We start from the raw sequence: 24,014 nt of genomic DNA, 5'->3' as shown, positions 1-24,014 counted from the left end.
CACCAGCCCCTCCCACAAGAGGTAGGAATTCAGATGAGATTTGAGTGGGCTAACAGCCAAATCATACCACAGAGTAAATCCAATAAAATCCAGTATGACTGGTATGGTTATACAAAGAGGAAATTTGTTCAAATTCATCCAAATTCAGTTTTCAGGTATTTTAGTGATTGAATCTTCCTGGAAAGAGGCCATCAATTTCATACAAATGTTTCTCACTAGGGTTGCCTTGTCATATACTTCTGAAATGGGAGTGCGCTATTTTCACTCTCGATAGGAAGGCTGGAGGTCCAGAAGGGAGGATTTCACATTTAAATTTCACTGCACCATGTATTTAATCTGTAGCATGTTTTCAAACTTAAATCTGAAGTGTTGGTAGTTTTAAGATTTATGACAGGACTGGCCAACAACAGTAAGTGCTCAGACATAATGGAATTCATTATTTATTCATTCTTTAAGGACATCGGTTCTTCATGTAAGTTTCCAAGTGAAGTTATTCAACAAATTCTGTTGAGATTTTATTTTTTTAAAAAAGAGGAAATTTGGACACAGAGACCAACATGAATAGCAGGAAGATAACATGAAGACACAGGAAGAGAGGCCTGGAACAGAGCCTTCCCTCATAGCCTCAGAGGGAACCAACATTGCTGAAACCTTGATCTTAGACTTCTAGCTTCCAGAGCTGGTGTTGAAGACCCCAGTTTGTAGTCTTCTTTACGGCAGCATCTGAAGATTGATACAGACAGTGAGCAACTTACCCAGAGCATCATAAATGCCCACCTTGTCCAACAGGTTATTGGCATTGTTTTCCCCAAAGGTAAAATATATTTTTTTCTATATAAAACTGTCCTTTTTGTTGCTCCCTAAGGCTTTACATCACTGCTTTTCCCATGGCTTTAACTTTTTTCGAGCCATGCCCAGTGATTTTTTTTCCTGCTTTTAAAATCTTTTTTAACTTTAAATTCTGGTATACATATGCAGAACTTGCAGGCTTGCTACATAGGTATACATATGCCATGGTGGTTTGCTGCATCCATTAACCCGTCATGTAGGTTTTAAGCCCCACATGCATTAGATATTTGTTCTAATGCTCCCCCTCCCATTGCCTTCCACCCTCCGACAGGCCCCAGTGTGTGATGTTTCCCTCCCTGTGCCCATGTGTACTCACTGTTCAGCTCCCACTTATGAGTGAGAACATGCGCTGTTTAGTTTTCTGTTCTTGTGTTGGTTTGCTGAGAATGACAGCTTCCACTTTCATCCATGTCCCTGCAAATTATATGAACTTATTATTTTTTATGGCTGCATAGTATTCCACGGTATATAGGTGCCACATTTTCTTTATACAGTCTATCATTGATGGGTCTTTGGGTTGGTTCCAAGTCCTTGCTATTGTAAACAGCGCTGCAATAAACATGTGTGTGCATGTGTCTTTATAGTAGAATGATTTATAATCCTTTGGGTATATACCCAGTAATGGGATTGCTGGGTCAAATGGCATTTCTGATTCTAGATCTTTGAGGAATTGCCCACTGTCTTCCACAATGGTTTAACTAATTTACACTCCCACCAACAGTGTAAAACTAATTTATACTCCCACCACCATCCCTATTTCTCCACAGCCTTGCCAGCATCTGTTTTCTGACTTTTTAATAATCACCATTCTAACAGGTGTGATATGGTATCTCATTATGGTTTTGATTTGAATTTCTCTAATCACCAGTGATGATGAGATTTTTAAAAATATACTTGTTGGCCATATAAATGTCTTCTTTTGAGAAGTGTCTGTTTGTATACTTCACCCAGTTTTTCATGGCATTGTTTTTTCTTGTAAATTTGCTTAAGTTCCTTGTAGATTCTGGATATTAGATCTTCGTCCAAGGGGTAGATTGCAAGATTTTTCTCCCATTCTGTAGGTTGTCTGTTTCCTCTAACCACAGTTTCTTTTGCTGTGCAAAAGCTTTTTAGATTGATTAGATCCCATCTGGCAATTGTGGCTTTTGTTGTCATTGCTTTTGGTGTTTTAGTCATGAAGTCTTTGTCTATGCCTATGTCTTGAATGGTATTGACTAGGTTTTCTTCTAGTATTTTTATGGTTTTGGATTTTACATTTAAGTCTTTAATCCATCTGGAGTTGATTTTTGTATAAGATGTAAGGAAGGGTTCCAATTTCTGTTTTCTGCATATGGCTAGGCCCATGGCTTTAACTTTTTAAGAAGTTGGCTAGGATCTAGACTATATAGGTATCCCCCAAATGGAAAAGTGGGATGTTCCTATTCAGAAATACCTTTTTCTCAGTTAACTTTTCTGTATCCAAATGTCTCTGATTACAGATATCTCTGTAGTGAAACTGCAGTTTGGAGAATGAATGAGCATTTAAATTGTCTTCATTATCTGTTTTTTGTTTACCTTTTACATTATCCTTTAATGAGGCTTTGTTAGTGATGGATAAATAACTGAGCAATGGAATGTCCTGTGGAGAACCTGTTGCTTTCAATCTGGTGGAATCTCTCGATATTAGACTTCATTTTGTCACCACCTTAGATAATTGAATCATATTAATGGTTATATTTTATAAGCCATTATTTAAAAGCTTCTGGTTATAATGGCTCACCTAGTAGAGTGCTACAAAGTTTAAATTCTCTATATAATTTAGAAAGGAAATCCAACATCACAGCATTATTTACAATAGCAAATACATAAAATCAACTTAGGTGCCCATCAGTGGTAGACTGGATAAAGAAAATATGGTGTATATACATGATGGAATTCTACACAGACACAAAAAAGAAGGAAAGCATGTCCTTTGCAGCAATGTGGATGCAGCTAGAGGCCTTATCCTAAGTGAATAATGCAGGGGCAGAAAAGCAAACGCTGCATGTTCTCATTCACAGGTGGGAGTTAGGCGTTAGACATAAATATGGAAAGAGCAGACACCAGAGACTCTTAAGTTGGGGAGTTGGGAAGGGGCAAAAGGGCTGAAAAACTACCTGTTGGATATGATGCTGACTACCTGGGTGATGTGATAATTCATACCCCAAATTTCAGTGTCACACAATATACCCATGTAACAAACCTGCACATGTACCTGCTGGATCTAAAATAAAAGTCGTGATTACAAGAAAACAGAAAGGAAATCCAAAATGACAGAATACGTTAAGTGTTGATTTAAAAGTAGAGAAAAACATCAAAACCATTCAGTTAGTTTAATTTAAGAGCACTAGTTTGGTCTTCACGCAGCACCCTGAGTGAAAGAAATGTCCACAGGTGGTCAATTGCATTACGAAGCAGCTCCAATTTTTGTCAAGGTCTTCCTTATATTGAGAACAAATTTACCGCCCCCATATTTCAAGCAACTGGCATGCATATAAATGGGAATCATTTCATGTTAGAATTTGTTAGAAACTTGGATTCAGGTAAAATATCTTTTAGGTGCTTGCTCCTGGGGCTAATAATACTGGCTGCCTTCAGCTTCTTATCTTCATTCAACTTTTTTTTCAGGTGGCAAAGCTGGCTTAGCTGTCTCCGTTTTAGTTGGTCTCGTTGGAATGAGAGTGTGTTCTCCAGTGTGCCCTTTTCTCTGAACCCAAGAACAGAATGTGGGGTTCTGACCATGGTTCTGTGTGATGCTGAGAGGAGTGGAGTGGAAGGTGATTGTTATTTACCTGATGTGGACCTTGAGCTTCCATTGAGGCCACATCTGCAGATGGGAGGTGGGCCAGAGTGTACCAGAAGCAACCACAGGCTTTGGATTCTGCTGATAGTTACGTATAGTTCAGAACACAATTTAATATTATGAAACTACATTGGCAAACTATGTTCTTTCTGCAGGCCAAATCTGTTTCTGTAGATAAAGGTTTATTGCAACATAGCCACACCTATGTTACCTATAGACTGTAGCTGCTTTTCTGCTGCAGGGGTAGAGTTGATCAATTGCAACGGAGATGGCATGACCTGCAAATAGTAAATACTATCAGGCCCTTTACCAAAACAATTGACAACTCCTTGTCAAGCATAGCATGTCATGTCTCTGCTTTTTTCCCAAAAAAGTATTTGGCTATTTTATTATCTCCTTCCAAAATTGTAGTTGGATAGAATCATAAATTTGGAGAGACCTGAGAGACCTACAGAGATTTAGGAATCATCTAGCTTAATGCTCATGTAAAAATATGACTTTGAGGCTGGGGGCAGTGGCTCATGCCTGTAATCCCAACACTTTGGAAAGCGGAGGTGGGCAGATCCTTTGAGGTTAGGAGTTTGAGACCAACCTGACCAACATGGTGAAACCCTGTCTCTACTAAAAATACAAAACAATACGCTGGGCGTGGTGACACAGGCCTGTAGTCCCAGCTACTTGTGAAGCTGAGCCAAGAGAATCACTTGAACCCAGGAGGCAGAGGTTGCCATGAGCTGAGATTGTGCCACTGCACTCCAGCCTGGGTAACAGAGCAAGACTTGGTCTCGAATAAATAATAAATAAATATGACTTTGAAATATTTTTAAAATGTGCATTAATTTAAATTAATTCTTATTTTGTCAAACTTAAATTCATTTTGTAGTTTACAGCAGGCTGAAATAAGTTGCCTCCTTCTTCTAACAGAGGCCTTCAAATCTGTGATAAGCTATGAGGTTTTTTTTTTTTAATTTTTTATTGGATTTTAGGTTTTGGGGTACATGAGCAGAGCATGCAAGACAGTTGCGTAGGTACACACATGGCAGTGTGCTTTGCTTTCCTTTTCCCCTTCACCCACGTTTGGCATTTCTCCCCAGGCTATCCCTCCCCACCTCCCCCTCCCACTGGCCCTCCCCTTTTCCCCCCAATAGACCCCAGTGTTTAGTACTCCCCTTTCTGTGTCCATGTGTTCTCATTTTTCATCACCCGCCTATGAGTGAGAATATGCGGTGTTTCAATTTCTGTTCTTGTGTCAGTTTGCTGAGGATGATGTTCTCCAGATTCATCCATGTCCCTACAAACGACACAAACTCATCATTTCTGATTGCTGCATAATATTCCATGGTGTATATGTGCCACATTTTTCCAATCCAGTCTATTATCAGTGGGCATTTGGGTTGATTCCAGGTCTTTGCTATTGTAAACAGTGCTGCAATGAACATTCGTGTACATGTGTCCTTATAGTAGAACGATTTATGGATATATACCCAGTAATGGGATTGCTGGGTCAAATGGAATTTCTATTTCTAGGTCCTTGAGGAATCGCCACACTGTCTTCCACAATGGTTGAACAAATTTACACTCCCACCAACAGTGTAAAAGTGTTTCTTTTTCTCCACATCCTCTCCAGCATCTGTTGTCTCCAGATTTTTTAATGATCGCCATTCTAACTGGCGTGAGATGGTATCTCAATGTGGTTTTGATTTGCATCTCTCTGATGACCAGTGATGATGAGCATTTTTTCATGAGGTTTTCCTTTAGTTTCCTCCATGGGCGAATCATTTCCTGGTATAAAGTGATCCTTTGAAAGGAGCCTTCTAGGCCTCTCCTGGTACCCCGGCTTCTTCTTTCTCTCACAAAGTGTTCTCGGTTTCGTGGTAGAGGTTTTCCCCAGGTAACTTCTGATTTCATCTCTCTAGCTTTGGCTCATTGGCACAGACTTCAGTGCGTTTCTCATTTTGTACTTTACTCAGGGTTTATTAGAAACACCAAGGTTAAAGTTAAGACACTCTCTATCCGAAGTAGCTTATTGAAATCTAATAAGTAATCTGGTTTTCTAAATCTAAGTGTATCTTTTTTCCATAATATTTTTATTCCTGTGATGAAGTCATGTCCTATGAATGCTGTATATATCAGTTCTCTCCCAAAAAGAGAAAGTAGAGAGAATAAAATTGATTAAAAATGTTTTTTTAATTGATTTTCAGTTATTTTTTCACTAACTGATTTATACCTTTGGATCTCCAGAGTATGGGAATTTGTCTGGCTGTCTCTCCAGAGGTAGTACCCAGATGCTGAGGTGATTCACACAATATCACTTAACACCTGTGGTTCTTTAAGGTTTGTTCACACTCTAGCATTTCATAAAAGATGTGCATTACAGCTTAAATTGCAGTCAATTTCAGATTAAATGAAGTAGGGTGTTTTGGTGGTGAACAAGTAATTCTAATAAATAATCACATTTAAATATATTTCTGCTCTGGGAAATGTTCAGTGAGTTGGAAAAAACCATGATGAAATGAATTTTAAAACAGGTCTTGCTATAAGGATATTCGGATACTTCTGGCAGCATACACACTTCTCTTCTATACGATAATTGCAAGTTAATATTAACACATGGACTCAGCCCCCCGACAGCTGTGAGAGCCCAAGCCTTGCAGGATTGGCTGCGAAAGCGTCAAGCTAGTTTTCAAAACCAAAGCCAAACGGAAGATGCACAAAAATGAACTGCAGGCAGGATAAACTTACAGGAAGATAATAAATATTTTTAAAAATCACTATGCCTTAGTAAAGAGAGCTTGTGAGGACATTAAGCTGGTATCATTGACTGCCTCCCTTCCCTGGCTGTGGTTACTCAGGGGTCAGAAGCCCGCACAGAACAGCAGCCAATATTTGTTTACCCTTTGGCTGTGCTGATGACTGTTTGCCCCTCAGAGGCAGAAACCAGGGAATCTGGTACTATGATTTTTCATCTACCCTATCTTCCCAACAGTCTTCTGGAGAAATGATCTAGTAATCTAGTAATAACTACCTAATAACTAGATTAGTAAAGGCCTCCTGAATGAAAAACAAAAAGAAAACCCAAGGGAAGACAGTAATTAACTGGTCACTGATGACCTTAGCAAGGATGATGTCAGAAGACAGAGCAGGAATTATAGAATTTGCAGTTTGAGGCTGGGGCAGTGGCTCTTACCTATAATCACAGCCACTTGGGATGCTGAGATGAAAGGATCATTTTGAGCCCAGGAGTTCAAGGCTACAGTGTGCCATGATCATGCCACTGCACTCCCACCTGGGAAACAGGGAGACTCTATATAAAAAGCAATACAAGGGAGAGGACTCAAGATGGTGCTGTGAGAACAACCCAGGATTGGAGCTCTCGTTGAATCCGCAAAGAGGTGAGTCGGAGCTGCATTTCCAGACTGATCTTTGTTGCCCACAGAACGGGGAAACTCCCAAGTATAAAAAAGACACGGGACGCCAGGCAGTATGTCTGCCTGGCGAAGCCGGCAGCTGGGGCGGCGGCAGCCGGCCCTACCCAGCATCCACAGGGCGTGCTTGTCTGGGTGCCCTGTTGAGCCGGCAACCTGAGACTTGAGAGGGCTGGACTTGAGACTGAACGAGACTTGGACAGTAGGCCAGCCCAGGGGATTGCAGGGACAGAGCGTTTGGGGTACCCAGTGGGACGAACAAAACCGTGATTTCAAACTATCCCGAGCAGACGGTCCGAGACGCTCTGTGGGGGAGGGGCGTCCACCACTACCGAGGCAACCCGCCCCAACTGAGATACACACCCACTGCTGACGCAGCCAGCCGTTGCTGAGGCAACCCGTCCCTACTGAGATACACGCCCACTGCTGACGCAGCCTGCCGTTGCCGAGGCAACATGCTACAATGAAGAGACTCCACCGCAGGGCATGGCAGAGACCACAGCAGAGCCTGCAGGAACAGGGCGAATCACACAACAGCAGGGCGGAGCCTCGGCAGGCAAACAGTGACTAGTCTGCCTTCTAGCTGGGCAGGACACCTGAACGGACATCAAAAAATAAAGCCCGGACCCCCCAACACAGAGCATTTGAGAAAAAAAGGGTTTTTTTAATGAGCTCTGTTGCAGCAGAATCAAACATAGCAGACTAACAGCCCTGAATGAACAACAGAGCTCACAGCTCAGCAACTGAGCTCCTAAAAAGTACAGACTGTCTCCTCAAGCAGTTCTCTGACCCCTCTATATCCAAAAGACTGACATTTGGCAGGCATCATCCTGGGACAAAGATAGCAGAAAAAGAAACGGGTAGCATCCCTCACTGTGCCACAGCTGCTAGAGGTGCACCCCAGACAAGCAGGGCCTGGAGTGGACCTCAGCAGTCGTACAGCGAAGGGGCTAGGCTGGTAGAAGGAAAACCAAGTAACAGAAATACTTCATAATCAACAATCTGGGTGTCCACTCAGAGACCCAATCGAAAAGTCAGCAACTACGCAGACGACAAGCGGATAAACCCACAAAGATGGGAAAAAACCAGCGAAAAAAGGAGGAAAACACCCGAAACCAGAACACCTTGCCTCATAGAAAGAACCAAAACTCCTCACCAGCAAGGGAACAAAGCTGGACAGAGAATGACTGTGACGAAATGACAGAATTAGACTTCAGAAGGTGGATAATGAGAAACTTTTGTGAGCTAAAAGAACATGTATTAAATCAATGCAAAGAAACTAAGGAAGTTAAAAAAAGATATGAGGAAATGATAAGAATGGATAACTTAGAGAGGAATATGAATGAATTAAAGGAGCTGAAAAACACAATACGAGAACTTCGCAAAGCATGCACAAGTTTCAATAGCCAAATTGACCAAGCAGAAGAAAGAATATCTGAAGTCAAAGACCAACTGAATGAAATAAAATGAGAAACCAAGATTAGAGAAAAAAGCGCAAAAAGGAATGAACAAAGTCTCCAAGAAATGTGGGACTATGTGAAAAGACCTAACCTACGTTTGATAGGTGTACCAGAAGGGGATGAAGAGAATGAATCCAAGCTGGAAAATACTCTTCAGGACATCATCCAGGAAAATTTCCCCCACCTAGCAAGACAGGCCAACACTCAAATGCAGGAAATACAGAGAACACCACAAAGATATTCCGCAAGAAGAGCAACCCCAAGGCACATAATCATCACATTCAACAAGGTTGAAAAAAAGGAGAAAATACTAAGGGCAGCCAGAGAGAAAGGTCGAGTTACCCACAAAGGGAAGCCCATCAGACTCACAGCAGATCTCTTGGCAGAAACACTACAATACAGAAGAGAGTGGGGGCCAATATTCACCATTGTTAAAGAAAAGAACTTTCAACCCAGAATTTCATATCCAGCCAAACTGAGCTTCAGAAGTGAAGGAAAAATAAAATTTTTTGAGAACAAGCAAGTACTCAGAGATTTTGTCACCACCAGGCCTGCTTTACAAGAGCTCCTGAAAGAGGCACTACACATAGAAAGGAACAACCAGTACCAGCCATTCCAAAATCACACTAAAAGCTAAAGAGCATCAACATAATGAAGAATCTACAACAACTAACAGGCAAAACAGCCACTTAGCATCAAAATGGCAGTATCAAATTCACACATAACAATATTAACCCTAAATGTAAATGGACTAAATGCACCAATCAAAAGACACAGACTGGCAAATTGGATAAAAATCCAAAACCCATCAGTGTGCTGTATCCAGGAAACCCATCTCACATGCAAGGATACACAAAGGCTCAAAACAAAGGGATGGAGGAAGATTTACCAAGCAAATGGAGAGCAAAAAAAAAGCAGGAGTTGCAATTCTCATCTCTGATAAAATAGACTTTAAAGCAACAAAGATCAAAAGAGACAAAGAAGGCCATTACATAATGGTAAAAGGAGGAACATATCTCAAAGTAATAAAAGCTATTTATGACAAACCAACAGCCAATATCATACTGAATGGGCAAAAACTGGAAGCATTCTCTTTGAAATCTGGCACTAGACAAGGATGCCCTCTTTCACCACTCCTATTCAATATAGTTCTGGAAGTTCTAGCCAGAGCAATCAGGCAAGAAAAAGAAATAAAGGGTATTCAAATAGGAAAGGTGGAAGCCAAATTGTCTCTATTTGCAGACGACATGATAGTATACCTAGAAGACCCCATCACCTCAGCCCAAAAACTCCTGAAACTGATAATCAACTTCAGGAAAGTCTCAGGATATAAAATCAATGTGCAAAAATCACAAGCATTCGTCTACACCAATAACAGACTTAAAGAAAGCCAAATCAAGAACGAACTGCCATTCGCAATTGCTACAAAAAGAATAAAATACCTTGGAATACAACTCACAAGGAACATAAGGGACCTCTTCAAGGAGAACTACAAACCACTGCTCAACGAAATCAGAGAGGACACAAACAGATGGAGAAACATTCCATGTTCATGGTTAGGAATAATTAATATCGTGAAAATGGCTATACTGCCCAAAGTAATTTACAGAATCAATGCTATCCCCATCAAGCTACCATTGACTTTCTTCACAGAACTGAAAAAAACCAGCATGAACTTCATATGGAACCAAAACAGAGCCCGCATAGCCAAGTCAATTCTAAGCAAATTGAATTTTTGCTTAGCGGGGCATCACACTACCGGATTTCAAACTATACTACAAGGCTACAGTAATCAAAACAGCATGGTACTGGTACCAAAACAGAGATATAGACCAATGGAACAAAACAGAGGCACCGGAGGCAACACAACATACATACAACTATACAATCTTTGATAAACCTGACAAAAACAAGCAATGGGGAAAGGACTCCCCGTTTCATAAATGGTGTTGGGAAAACTGGCTAGCCATGTGCAGAAAGCAGAAACTGGACCCCTTCCTGACACCTTACACTAAAATTAACTCCAGATGGATTAAAGACTTAAACATAAGACCTGGCACCATAAAAACCCTAGAAGGAAATCTAGGCAAAACTATCCAGGACATAGGAGTAGGCAAGGACTTCATGAACAAAACACCAAAAGCATTGGCAACAAAAGCCAAAATAGACAAATGGGACCTAATGAAACTCCACAGCTTCTGCATGGCAAAAGAAACAGTCACTAGAGTGGATCGGCAACCAACAGAATGGGAAAAATTTTTCGCAGTCTACCCATCTGACAAAGGGCTGATATCCAGAATTTACAAAGAACTCAAATGGATTTACAGGAAAAAAACAAACAAGTCCATTCAAAAGTGGGCAAAGGATATGAACAGACACTTTACGAAAGAAGACATATATGAGGCCAACAATCATATGAAAAAATGCTCATCATCACTGGTCATCAGAGAGATGCAAATCAAAACCACATTGAGATACCATCTCATGCCAGTTAGAATGGCGATCATTAAAAAATCTGGAGACAACAGATGCTGGAGAGGATGTGGAGAAAAAGGAACACTTTTACTCTGTTGGTGGGAGTGTAAATCAGTTCAACCATTGTGGAAGACGGTGTGGCGATTCCTCAAGGCCTTAGAAATAGAAATTCCATTTGACCCAGCAATCCCATTACTGGGTATATATCCAAAAGACTATAAATCGTTCTACTATAAGGACACATGTACACGAATGTTCATTGCAGCACTGTTTACAATAGCAAAGACCTGGAATCAACCCAAATGCCCATTGATAATAGACTGGATTGGAAAAATGTGGCACATATACACCATGGAATATTATGCAGCAATCAGAAATGATGAGTTTGTGTCGTTTGTAGGGACATGGATGGATCTGGAGAACCTCATTCTCAGCAAACTGACACAAGAACAGAAAATGAAACACCGCATATTCTCACTCATAGGCGGGTGATGAAAAATGAGAACACATGGACACAGAAAGGGGAGTACTAAACACTGGGGTCTATTGGGGGGAAAAGGGGAGGGCCAGTGGGAGGGGGAGGTGGGGAGGGATAGCCTGGGGGAAATGCCAAATGTGGGTGAAGGGGAGAAGGAAAGAAAAGCACACTGCCATGTGTGTTCCTACGCAACTGTCTTGCATGCTCTGCTCATGTACCCCAAAACCTAAAATCCAATAAAAAATTAAAAAAAAAAAGCAATACAGGAAAGACAAATACACAAAAAGCAACAAGAAAGAAAGAAAGAAAAAGAAAGAGAGAGGCAGGGAGGAAGGAAGGGAGGGAGGGAGGGAGGGAGAGAGGGAGGGAGGGAGGGACGGAAGAAAAAGACAGGTGATTTGCAGTTTGATCAATAAATGGAAGGGAAGGGATACTAGATACTAAATATGGTGACTATAGAAAACTTTGGAAATTTCACAGGAATGAAGGGGAGAAATAGGTCAGCTGTATAAGGAGGAGAAGAAAGGATACAGCTGAGGAAATAATTATTTTTAAGTTGGTGAGAAATCGAGTATGTTTTTATGTTCATGGACGGGTCCATGGAAAGGGAGAAACAGCTGACACAACTATAAAAACTTGGGTACAAGGTAAGATAAATGGGATAAAAGGTTCTAGGTGAGGGAAGATCGTTTATCATGAGAAGAGATGTTATTATTCTCTATGGTGGGAAGACGCTGATGAATGGCTGAGGTCCAGGATCTCTGCAAGCTCCACTAGCTGCCTGTGGACATCTGTGTAGAAGCCTCAGGGAGACAGAGCTGGCAAGTCCAACAAATGCATGTTTAGCTCATTATTTTCTGTGTAGGCCCAAATGGTCGATCTTGGAACACTGGAACTGATGAACTGGTCTGGGCCAAGTGTAAGATGCACAATTTTGGTACCAAATGAGACAGGAAGGCCAAAGCACCTGGGCTGAAATCCTGTCTCCTGCTTGCTTTTGCCTAGGTGCTCATTTTCTTGGGGCACTCCACTGCTTTGCTTTACCTCTGTAATTTAGTGGAGAGATGAGATGAGGAAACACCAAGGAAAAGTGCTTTAGGAGATACTGCACCCTCCTTCTCCTTGTGCAACTTGTCTAAGTCATGCATTTCCTCCCACCTTCTGCATGCTGTCCCGGTGCTGACAGTCCTTCCAAAAGGAAGAAATCTTCCTGGGTTTTGGCTGTGTTCTAAATAGCTGAGAACTGAAGCTATCTACGTGAAAGGCTTAGTAGACATTAATCAAACCAAAAGGAGAGAGAGAATTATGATATACAGAGAGAAGGATTTAAAAATAGCGTATCAAAGAAGAGAAATCTACAAGGAAGAAATTCTAAAAGAAACAATTCTCAAAGGAATTCACCAAGTGGACTCTGCAAATTTTAATCTTCACACTAAGAAATCTACCAGTTGTACCATCATGTACCAGCAGTGACCCTGACTTAGAGTCTTATTCTGGCCATTTCACATAGAGGAGTGGGCATCCGAATAAACGGAGTAGGAGAATGGAAAAGATTGTAAATAGATAATCCGCAGATGGGAAAAGCAGTGACTGGAACAATGGAAATATTGATTGGGAACAGCAGAGTCACTAAAGTACAGTCACATACTTACATCTCATTCATTCATTCATGTATTCATTCATTCATTCATTCATTTAATGCTGAGTGGATTGGATAAAGGTTTACTCAAGACACGCCTGTTCTCCCTGTGCCCGGCAGTGAAAATGCTCATGAAATGATTCCTGTGTTCTTGAGGAGTGTCCAGTGTAGTGAGAGGGACAGCAGAAAACTAAGTTATAGAGTAGTGTCACATGCGAAATGATGGCTTGACTACAAGTACTTGTTCTAGTACCAGGAGGTGAAGAAATGCTTTCCTGAAAAAGTCACTCTAATCTGAGAATGGACGATACCCAGTTAGGTCAACAAAAACCAAAAACTGGTAAAAGTTTACCAGGTCAGAGGAGGAGGACAGGGTGTACAGGAGAGGACACCAAGGCCCAGAGGAAGGGCAGAAACGGACCCATCCTGAAGGCAAGCATGGTTTGAGCCCAGAATTTCAGGTGGTGATGGCATGTGATGAAGCTGGGAAGGGAAGCAAGGCTCAGATTTTCACTGTGGCAGGCAGAAATCCTGGAATTGATCTGAATTTTAAGAAGAATTACTTGGGATTAGCTGGGGCAGAAATCAGAAGTGGACCAGTGACTGGAGACTATCTATTAGTAGGGGCAGATAAAAGGGGCTGCTTCATGGTTGCACACTGGAAGGTGGAGAAAGGTAGCACGTTTGTTCACGTTAAGAAGGTAGAGTTTTTGTGGGGGGAAGGGCTGTGAAATCTGGCTCTAGACTAGTTTCACTTGCATACATTTGTTTGAAAGTGCTCCATTATCTATGCCCAGGAATTTTGGGTTCTGTCAGCATCTGCACAGACAGGCAGAGTGGAGGGGCACTATGGGGGTAACCACACGCTGACAGACACTTATGCATGAGTAGCTGTCAATAAAACACAATGACTATGCATTTGGTGTGAGATTAAAACTTGCACATGCATAGAGTGACAATTTCTATACTGGCTTTCATTTCTTAAGCATCTGCTAGGTATTTTGCATATTTAATTTCCCTCCCCCTCCCCAGCCATCTGTGTATGAGAGAAGGGAAACTTGTGGGAATCAGGCAAGGTTCTCAGCCAACTGACTGTAAGTTGTGGGTGAGAGTCAAGGTCAGGGGCACCTAATCCTAATGCTCCTGTTAGGGGGACCTGTTAAGTCATGGTCAAGGTGAGGGTCATCTAACCCTAATGCCCATTATGGGGGAAGCCTTGGACCCAGCTCGATTCTCCCACTAGGAATGGAGCTGAATTCTCCCATTGGGAATGGAGCTCCTAGTGTGAGTCCTGCCTTTTTTAGCCACCTCACCCCAGCCTGAGCAGGATTTCTGGAAGACTGAGCTGGGTGAGCTTGCTCAGCCTTGTCCCTGTCCTCTTTGGGGGCATCTACTGCCCAGCATGTCTGCCCCACTGGTCCTCATCAGGAATGAGGGTGATGCTCCAGGGAGGCATCTGCCCATTTACTTGTCTACTGATGCAGAGCCCCAGGTGGGGCAATAAGTGGATTGTAGGGGGGCCCGTCTGATACCCAACGCCTGAGTGGGACATTCTGTGTCACACATGTACTGGTTTATGTGTTCTCATTCCTGAAAGTGACTCTGGTACCAAAGGTCCGCCCTCCCCCTGCCCTGGATGATGGCACTTACCATGACCTCAGTCTGCTAATGTCATGCCCTTGGGTGAACACCCAGGAGCATCTGCTGAGCCTCAGGGACCCTGGGACCCAGTCTCTGATGCCAGTTCCAGTGCCAACACCAAGGGCATCAGCCTCCACCTGTGGAGGATCCTTTCCATTGTGCCTGAGTCCTCTGACTTCCTTTCAAAATATCATAGGCGCCTTGTACAACAGTTTTACCATTAGTATTGGAAATGCTAATGAAACCAAGATATCAATGTACCATGTTTGTTCAGAGCAGGTTTTCTCATATCTACTATTTCCTACTGTCGTTTTCTTTATGTGATTTCTTTTCCTATAACATTTAGTGCTAAACTTTTGTCAGAAGACTTTGCCTTCACTAGTGTGTGCATGAGAAGAAATTAAATTCATTTGCCCCGAATCTATCTTAACATTAGAAATAGTTTGTAGCAAATGAGTAAAAAAGCAGCATTTTATTTTGAACAAAAATTACCAGCAGTTATAAAAAAGGAATGTACTAAAGAAAAGAGAAAAAGAGAAAAAGTATTTAAACCAGTGCTGGCAATATTGACCTTAATTCCAATGCTTTGTCTCCAATGAGGTCTGTGATGAGGAGAACTTGTCTATCTCTGGTGTCAGCTCTGGCAATTAATTAAACCAACTAAAACCACTTAGGCTTTTAAGGATTTTGTTTTTTTACAAACTAGTTTCTCTGTGTGCCGAGAAAAGCCAGAGCCATCCTATGGAGTTGGATGTGTGTGTCGGGGGCGTTTTTGCTCTTCAGTCATTGATCTGAGTGAAGATTTTTGAAGCGTTGAGCTTAGCATCAAAAATGATACTGAACCATCTATTTTGTTTGGATCAGAATATGCTTCTTAGACAACAGTCCAGTTTGCAAGAATCATCTACAGTGAATGATTTGATTCTAGCCAAATATTGGTTATGCTCTTAAAAATATACTGGCTCACTACACAGAAATAAAATAGAAACAACAATATTTTGTTTTCCCCTAGTAGTTTAAAATGAAGGTGGTATCTAGGGGTAAGAAAGGAATTTCATTTTTTAAAAGACCAAAGGTAGTCCATTACATTATAGAGGAAGACTATAGGAGTAAAAGCCAGATCTGTTTCTCACATATTAAGCAGTTATTTTTTCCCCTAATAAAAATGTCTAACATTCCTTGTGACATAGATAAATACATGATGATTTTACAAAGACATTTACATCACAGCCTAGCACACAAAAAGGTGACTTGAAATATCAGTGTTCAGTACACAGAAAAATTTAATGATCTTTCTTTCAGATATTTACATATACATGTATGGACATGCATGGACATGTGTAGTAAATATCTAAATGTACTATTTATAAATGTACATAAAATATTTACTCAATAGTTTATAGAATACATACACATATAAAAATGAATATGTGTGGTTTAAGAAACAGCACATCAAAATAAATGGACTCAAAATGGGACATGTATCTTTCTCAATGTATTTAAAAAAGAATTCAGCATTGACTAATTTTCAACAATTTAAACTCAAAATTCTACTTTATCTTTACAAATAGAAGACACTTTTACTGGAACAAGAGTTTAAGTATTTTGTATTATTTGTAATTACTACTTACAATTACTCTATTTTTTCATTTCTTTTAGAACGGTTGAAGCTCTAACCCTTGTCCTATTCCCTTCCACTAAGCAATCTTCTCTTCTTGGCTAAAAAAAACGCAACAGCAAATTTAGGAGCAGCAATTTTTCCTCAGGAGCAATATTTTTTGTTTTTTGTTATTTTTTTCCTGAGTGCAAGCAAGATGTGATATCCTCCCCAAATTCTCAAATGCAGCTGCTTGTTTCAGAATATAGAAAGCCAATATTATGTTTTTCAAAACAATATAAAGCCAGTGAATATAAAAAGAAACTAAAATGGTTGTGGAATATTAAGAGCAATATAAGAAGTACTTTGATTTTTATTTCTACTTAAATAAATGTTGTTCTGTTTAGTGGAGGTCTAGTTGATTATTCATCGATAGGTAGGTAGTTTGCTGGTTTTCCATCTTCATGTCTCCTGGCTTCATGTTGTTGATATATCTGAATTGAATTTTAATTTGTTTTATTTTCTAGCACTCGTGCTTTAAATCTCCAGACATTCCAGAAATGAAATCTTTTTGACCTTTCAGGCGCCTGCCTAAAAACACTTTAGTTCTTCTATATTCTATGAGTCCTGAATGGACCGTTTTGTAAGTCCGACTTACTTTTTACTGATTGGTTTTAACATTTGTTAAAAACTGACAACTTGCTTTCTTTTCAATGAATAATGAATCAAAACCAGCTTAAACTAAGACGATTATTCTCAGCTCCATTGAACAAACTGGATTTCTCCCTGGATCCGAGGCATGATCATTACAAAACATTACAGAAATTTGATAATCTGAATATACTTGACCTAATAATGAAAAACACGCTGATTATCAATGTGGAATCTCCGTTTTATCTTCTTTCCCTCTTGATACTTTGTAACACGTGCCTAACAGTACAGAATGTTTGGGTGCTTTTCTGAGGCTGGAGGAAAATTAGGACCTCGTTGTGGATGTTGGTATAGAAACATTAAGAGAGGCCTTCTGCAGGTGCCTAAGCTAATTTGCCAGAGGTATCACACATATCTGGAAATTTCTTGCCCCTGACACACACAGTCTTCAATTAAGAGGTTTTAGACATCCCGGGTCTCTACTTAAGTCACCACGTAAAGGTGAAGGCAAGAGTCTATGCTGCAGATGCCATTCTTTTTAGAAATGAAAACATCTTGGCCACTGTATACGTTAGAAATGACAGTGAAATGCTTTTCCCAGTACTACCAGACATTTTCTCTTTGGCTTTGTCTTTAATCTTAAAACTAGGAGATCACAAAAGTGAAAATCCATAAAGTAACAAATCATAGACGATTCTTTCAATTTTCTCAATCATTTCAACGTCTTTTTTGATAAGAAGGACAGGTATCATTTTCATTTGCTAGAAAGGAGAATGCCACAGGCAGGCCACAGTTTAGGAGTGACAAGTTTCCCTGACTCAGCTTCATCCTTTCTCCCTGTAGATTGTCTCCCTATAGAACAGCAGCAGAGCCAGTGTAGAGAGCCACAGAATGGACCAAAGACCAAGGCCAAAGTAGAGGATAAAATCATCTCCATCCTGGATTGCCTGGGGCCTTAGCTGAGCTTCAGTGGTGGAGGAATTCAACCAGTGTTGAGCTGTTACCACTGGAAGCTCTTCCTTGGGTCTGAAAAATCTGTGGTAAGCAAGCTTCCTAACATGAGCTTATCTCCTCAGTGCTCAGGGTTAAAGTAAGTTTTCCCAAAAATTAATGAATATTTTCATAAGAGATGACAATATTTTAAAAACTTGAATCAGATTTCAAGATGAAAGCCTGAAGATGTAGCTTTGAGTCCCTGAGGTTCTCGTTCACGGAATGTTCCATCATCATGTCTGTCTGCCTGTTTCTGTATGGTTGCTTCCTGTTTCTGTATGATCGCTTCCTGTTTCTGTATGCTTGCTTCCCATTTCTGTATGGTTGTTTCCTGTTTCTGTATGATCGCTTCCTGTTTCTGTATGCTTGCTTCCTGTTTCTGTATGCTTGCTTCCTGTTTCTGTATGGTTGCTTGCCCCCTAAGTGAACACATTTCCCTCTTCTACAGAAAGTCCTGGATTGAAAGAAACTGTTTTGTTGGACCCAAGCTGTCATAACTTGTTTCCTCAGAGAGATTTGGCAGAAGAGCTGGCTGTGTGGCCCTGTCCTCCCCCTGCTCCCTGCAAAACCTCCTGGGAAAGGCCTTCCACAGAGGAGGAGGAGGAGGAGGAGGAATGCTCCTCCTTCGAGGCCGGCAAATGGCAGCCAAGCTCCGGGTTAGAGCCTCCAACAAGCTCTCAGCACCCAGCTATGGGGTATTTCTTCAGGGCAAAACAGAAACAGCTAATTCAGAAATCTCTGTGCTTTTGTGCTGATTTTGTTGCTTGAGTTGCTTTAATAGGTGTATGAAAGCAGAATCTCAAATTAGCAAGTCAACTTTTCTAAATCATTTCATTTTATTTCAAAAATAATGTTTTTCTAAAGTTTTATTTTGTCATTTTCTCTCCCTCCCTCCCTCCCTCCCTCCCTCCTTCCTTCCTTCCTTCCTTCCTTCCTCCCTCCCTCCCTTGCTCCCTCCCTCCCTCTCTCTCTCTTTTTCCCCTTCTTTCTTTCTTTCTTTCTTTCTTTCTTTCTTTCTTTCTTTCTTTCTTTCTTTCTTTCTTCTTTCTTTTTCTGAAGAGATTAAAAAGACAGGCTGAAAAATTAAATAAGAAGAAGATTGTACAACGTTTATACCTGGCTTTCTTTCCATTGATAAGGGAACCATGTCATGAGCTGAGAGCTGCCACCAAGATTGAGGCCCTGCAGGGCAAGGATGAGCAGGAACCCCAGGAGTGCTGTTTAAAGGGCTGTCATTTTTCATTTTGAAGGGTGGCCATACCACTTTCCTAAGCCTCTGGGAGCAGAGTAAAGCTTCAGCAAGACACACATCCATGGACTGGGCGAAATTCCAGTGTCCACATTTCCTGGGGAAGTATGTAAGAGACTGTCTCCATCCCCTTCTTACTTCTGCATCCCCCCAGAACACACACACACACAGTCACAGTCACACATGCTTTCACAAAACACAGCCTCACTCTCACAAAACACTCACAAAAGTACATTGACAGTCACACAGGATCACAGACATGCACTAGAAATCTGACACACACTCACATCCAATCTTTTGCTCATACATACACACTATCCCTCTCACACACATACACACAGTCACCACACATACACATACACACACTTGTGTGCTCTGCTGAGTCATCAGCCTTCGGTCCCAGCCTCAGCCCGTGTGGAGTCTGCCCTGTCGGAGGCTGTTGAACACAGAGGGAAGCTGAGGGTGCACGGTGTACCTCATTACCATAGTGATTGCATTCAGCTTTCTTCATTAGCACAGGAGCGGTAAGGGTTAGAGAGGACGCGTATCAGCTCTACACACACAGCTTCTCACATCGGGCACTTGAGATGTGTATTTGCTGGGACACTTGGGAATGAAATGGCTTTTGCAATTTAGTCTCGTGTCAGTCCTCAGCTTTAAGTTTCAAGCGATCCTGCTCTTGCAATAAATACAACGTAGAAACCAGCATTTCTTCAAGGACCCCTGAAAGCCGTGTGAGCAGCAATCCTTGATAAACATTCTCATGCCAGCTGATGGAGGGAAAAGCCAGGAACAGGGTTCCAGGGAGGCCAAAGGTGTTCTCGGCTAGGAGTGAGGAGCCATGCCTTCAGGACTTGGCTGTTACCCCACAGCAGGCATAGGAGGCAGGGCCCCAGCCTTTCCCCACCTCGCCTGCCCTTCCCTGATGGAGTAAATGGGGTGAGAGCCCTGCCCAAGCCTCAGCCTCCAGGACTATCCACTATTCCAGCTGCCTCGGCAAATTAAGCACAGCAAATGCTGCTCTGTTCAGGGCTCCTCCCTGTTTGTTGCAAGACTGTGGTTCTCAAACCTGACCTTCTGGGACACTTACGATTACCCTTGACTTTCAAGTCTCTCCATGATGATCTGATAACAGCAGAGTATGGATTTTCTCTGTAATGTGGGGTCTTTCCTTCCACCTTTGCCCAAGGAATTGAGTGACGGTCACCCCTCATTCACTCTGTGCAGACAGCAGGTGATGCCTCCAGTAGAATAAGCAGATAGCCCAGCAGAGAGCAGCTTGCAAGCCAGAGGGACAGCAGAGGCAGCACAGGGCAGAGCTGGATGATGAGGAAACTGAGCATCAGCTGCTGCAGCATCAGCTCCAGGAGGTCGCTGTCTGGAATCATCTCAAGGGGCTGTGCTCCTGGGGCTGACCATCAGTGGGAGGTTCGATGCCCAGCTGGACATAACATGCCCTGTGCATGAACTGTGTGGGAGCTGGCATCCTTTGTTTCAACAAACAGAACTGCATTTCCAACTAAAAATCCCGAGCATGAAATTTGTAGACACCATGTATCAGAGGAAAGAACTTGAGAAGATTAACTAAACCCCGGAACCATACCTGTTCTCACTCCTGCACCTCACACCTCGATGAGATGGTGAAATGTGGAAATGCACAAATTGATGGCTGGAAAAATGTTACATGTCATTCAGAGCGTTTGGCAGACATTCATTAAGGTTTTGTTTCACGTTTGGAAGGTACTATTTAGAAGTCCTAATTTCTGAACTGGATCCTATAATTGTCTCTGGGTTTAAAAACCCATCAAAAGTATAGCAGAGAAGGGAGAAAGAGTATAATTTTGCCTGTTCATATGAGGAGCTGTTTACTGATTTCCCTTGGAGAAGGAGCTGTGTTAAGAGATACCTTCTCCTTCCCAAGCAGAAGGAGCTGTGTTAAGAGATACTTTGGCTCAAAGTACCCAGCTATTCTAACTGGTTTTTGGTGTGGACTCTTTTATGGCCACTGTCCTAAATGATTCAAATTGTAAGGTGGCACGCAGAGGTCACGTTTTCCTCATATATGTTAAACCTAAGTTACCTTCATTATATCAACATGATCAAGACTGGTTGTCTGTCTCTCTATTTCAGTGGAGGCTGCTTGAGAGCTGTGGCCACATCATGGGATCTCTGCTACCCCAGCCTTCCCGCACATTCCAGGCCTAGAGACACATGGAATGAGTGAATGATGAACAAGTGAAATCATCAGTATTCAGCCCAGCCATGATCAACCAGGCTCTCATCTGAAAGCCGCAAAGGTCAGAGATCTGCTGGTCTAAACCCTGTTTGGTTTTGAGGAGGATGAAATCCCCATGGATGGAGTTATCAGCCAAGGCCGTCACTTTATCGAGTGTCTAGAAACGGCATCGGGAGGCCCCTAGTGTCCCTGCCACCCACTACGTCCTTCTGTGAGTCCTGGGAACCTTCAAAATGTACCTGAAGTGAAATAATGAAACAAAGAATCTTGGTTCTAAAGCAGTTAGAAGCAGTGAGTTTGTGTGTTCTCATCGCCTCTCCCCGACGCTGGGAACAGTCTCTGTTCTTACAGTGTGAGTGCCCTGCCAGCCTTAGATCTGCTCCGGACGCTGCTGGGCCTGGGAAGGAGGTGGAGATTTGTCCAAATGTGCCAGCCCAGTCAGGTGCTTGATGCTCTGGCCGAAGAATGAGGGTATTTGGACCCTGATGGCAAGTCAAGACCCCAGTGCATCTTTCCCTGGAGGTGACGCAGTGTCCCCTTAAGTCAGCACAGAGACGACTTCTGTAAAAAGAGCAGTGATCTCCGTGAGCCGCAGCTGCAGGCCCTGCCTTTACAGCTTTCCTTTGTCTTTCAGGTGGGGATGCGGACCTGGTCTTGTTTGTTAAATTTCTCCAAGATAGCTACATCAACTGCAAACGCCCATTTATAAACGCAAATCATGTCAGATTTTCAGGACCAGCAAAAACAATCAAGTCAACAGCACCCTACTTGAATATGTGGCCAGTGTGTGAGGATTTCCGGAAGCCCTCCTGCATTTCCAAATGCACTTGAGGCCTCTCCCTGGACACAGGTGTGGATCAGCCTGTACTCAGCGGTTTTACCTTCTGTGTCTGTCACAGTCCTCTTGTCCTCGTGCTCATCACTGCCCATTCCCAGCCCCAGCAAGTGACCAGCTCTTTTCCCTCCACAGCCACAGGCCCTACGGCTAAGTCCCCGGTGGCAGGTGGGCCTTCCATGGCTGAGGTCACACACCCAGCATCGCACCCTGCCTGTCTCAGGGCCTCGGGCACCTTAGGCTCTTCTCCAGGGATTGTGCTGTTCCTGCTGCCCCACAGAGGTTTCCTTCCTGCGATTCCACTCGGAGGGGCCGCCTTTGTTTCCTGACTTCAGCCACCCCAGAGCTGCTTTGTATCCGCCGGCAGCTGCCACGCTTCCCTGAAAAGGCGCTTCTGTTCTGCTGGAGATGAACGGACTTGTCTGGCAGCCAAGTTAAACAGGGAGGCACTTTGAGGCCCTTTTGGAATCTGTCTTTTCCTCTTGACATTCAGCTTCATGGTCGTGAGACTCTAAATGCTCGTGGGGTTTAACACAAGGCCTTGGGGCTTTTGAGGATTCCAAAGTGATTCCTGTATCCAGTTATGACCACAGAGCAAGGTCTCAGGGGAGAACAGACCATTCACTGTGACATTTTACACCAGACAGCATTTGTGACTGTGTCCCTGGTAGATGCCTTCCTTATCTGTAATGAAAGCAAAGTCACACTTCTGGATTCCAAGTAAATAAGCTGACAGCTTCCTTGATTGCTGGGAATCTTCCAGGGTCTCATTGACTCTGAACGTGGGCTTGGCACCTCTTTTCCTGGTGACGACACAGCCGTTCCTGTGATTTCCACCTACTGTTAATTTTAATTTATATAAAGTGCCAGAGACACACTTGCATCATTTAGCCCTTGACTGGGGTACAGTTGATAATTGCGTTTTCTTTAAAAGAAATAGCAATGCTCAGTGCGCATGTTTCCCCCTTCCTCCACAATCCAATGTTAACATGTATTAAAAAAACTACATGAGTCCCCTCTTTAAGTGATACTGATAATTCACTTACTGTGTGGCATCCTCTCGATGGGGGCCAGCCAGCTTCTCCCTCACCACTGCTCCTGTCTGCGGTGTCACAAACCTCCCTCTAGTTAAAGGGACTAGGACTCAAATTCCCACATCCCTTGCACACCCTCACCGTGGTAGCGTTCTTCTTGTCCACCACCCTTTACTCTGTGAATGCTAGCCTCCTGGTAGCCCGTGGCCCAATTGGCCTGATGAGCTGAGCCTCCTGCTCTTGGGCAGTCCCCTCCCACACTGAGTGGCATTGCCTGGACGGCCAACTGAAATGCAGTGAGAATGACGCAGTACAACTCCTTGGACCTAGCTTGTCCCTCGAAGCCCACACACAGGTTCCTTGTGAAGCTGGAGATGTAAGTTCTACCCTGAGGAGAAGGAGGGGCAGATTCTGAAAGGGCCTTTTAAAATGAATGACTGGTTTTTCCCTGATGCATACTATATTCCATTTTCTGACATGATGAGAGCTCGGCTTCAGACCGTTTAGTTATAGACACGTAATCTTGCAGTTTCTTTTTTATATGCCTGAGTTGTGGCCACTACAAATAAATACTATTTCCTTTACACAATTTTGAATTTTTCAGCTTACGTGACTATTTTTGATTCTGCAG

The 24,014-nt window shown here is 42.5% G+C and overlaps 1 long non-coding RNA gene across 1 annotated transcript; it reads right to left on the bottom strand.

The window, feature by feature from the left end:
- Window positions 1-427: 427 nt before the first annotated feature.
- Window positions 428-23,593, bottom strand: LOC128931406 (uncharacterized). Its single transcript, XR_008479768.2, has 3 exons — window positions 23,396-23,593; window positions 1,166-1,263; window positions 428-723 (listed from the first exon to the last, which is right to left on the bottom strand). It is a non-coding gene; the product is annotated as an uncharacterized LOC128931406 (long non-coding RNA).
- Window positions 23,594-24,014: the final 421 nt, after the last annotated feature.

The sequence above is a fragment of the Callithrix jacchus genome, chromosome 2 (genome assembly GCF_049354715.1).
Source record: "Callithrix jacchus isolate 240 chromosome 2, calJac240_pri, whole genome shotgun sequence".
In the NCBI taxonomy this organism is placed as follows: domain Eukaryota; kingdom Metazoa; phylum Chordata; class Mammalia; order Primates; family Cebidae; genus Callithrix; species Callithrix jacchus.
Note: the sequence above shows the minus strand (reverse complement) of the source record. Positions and strands in the feature narration are given on the sequence as shown.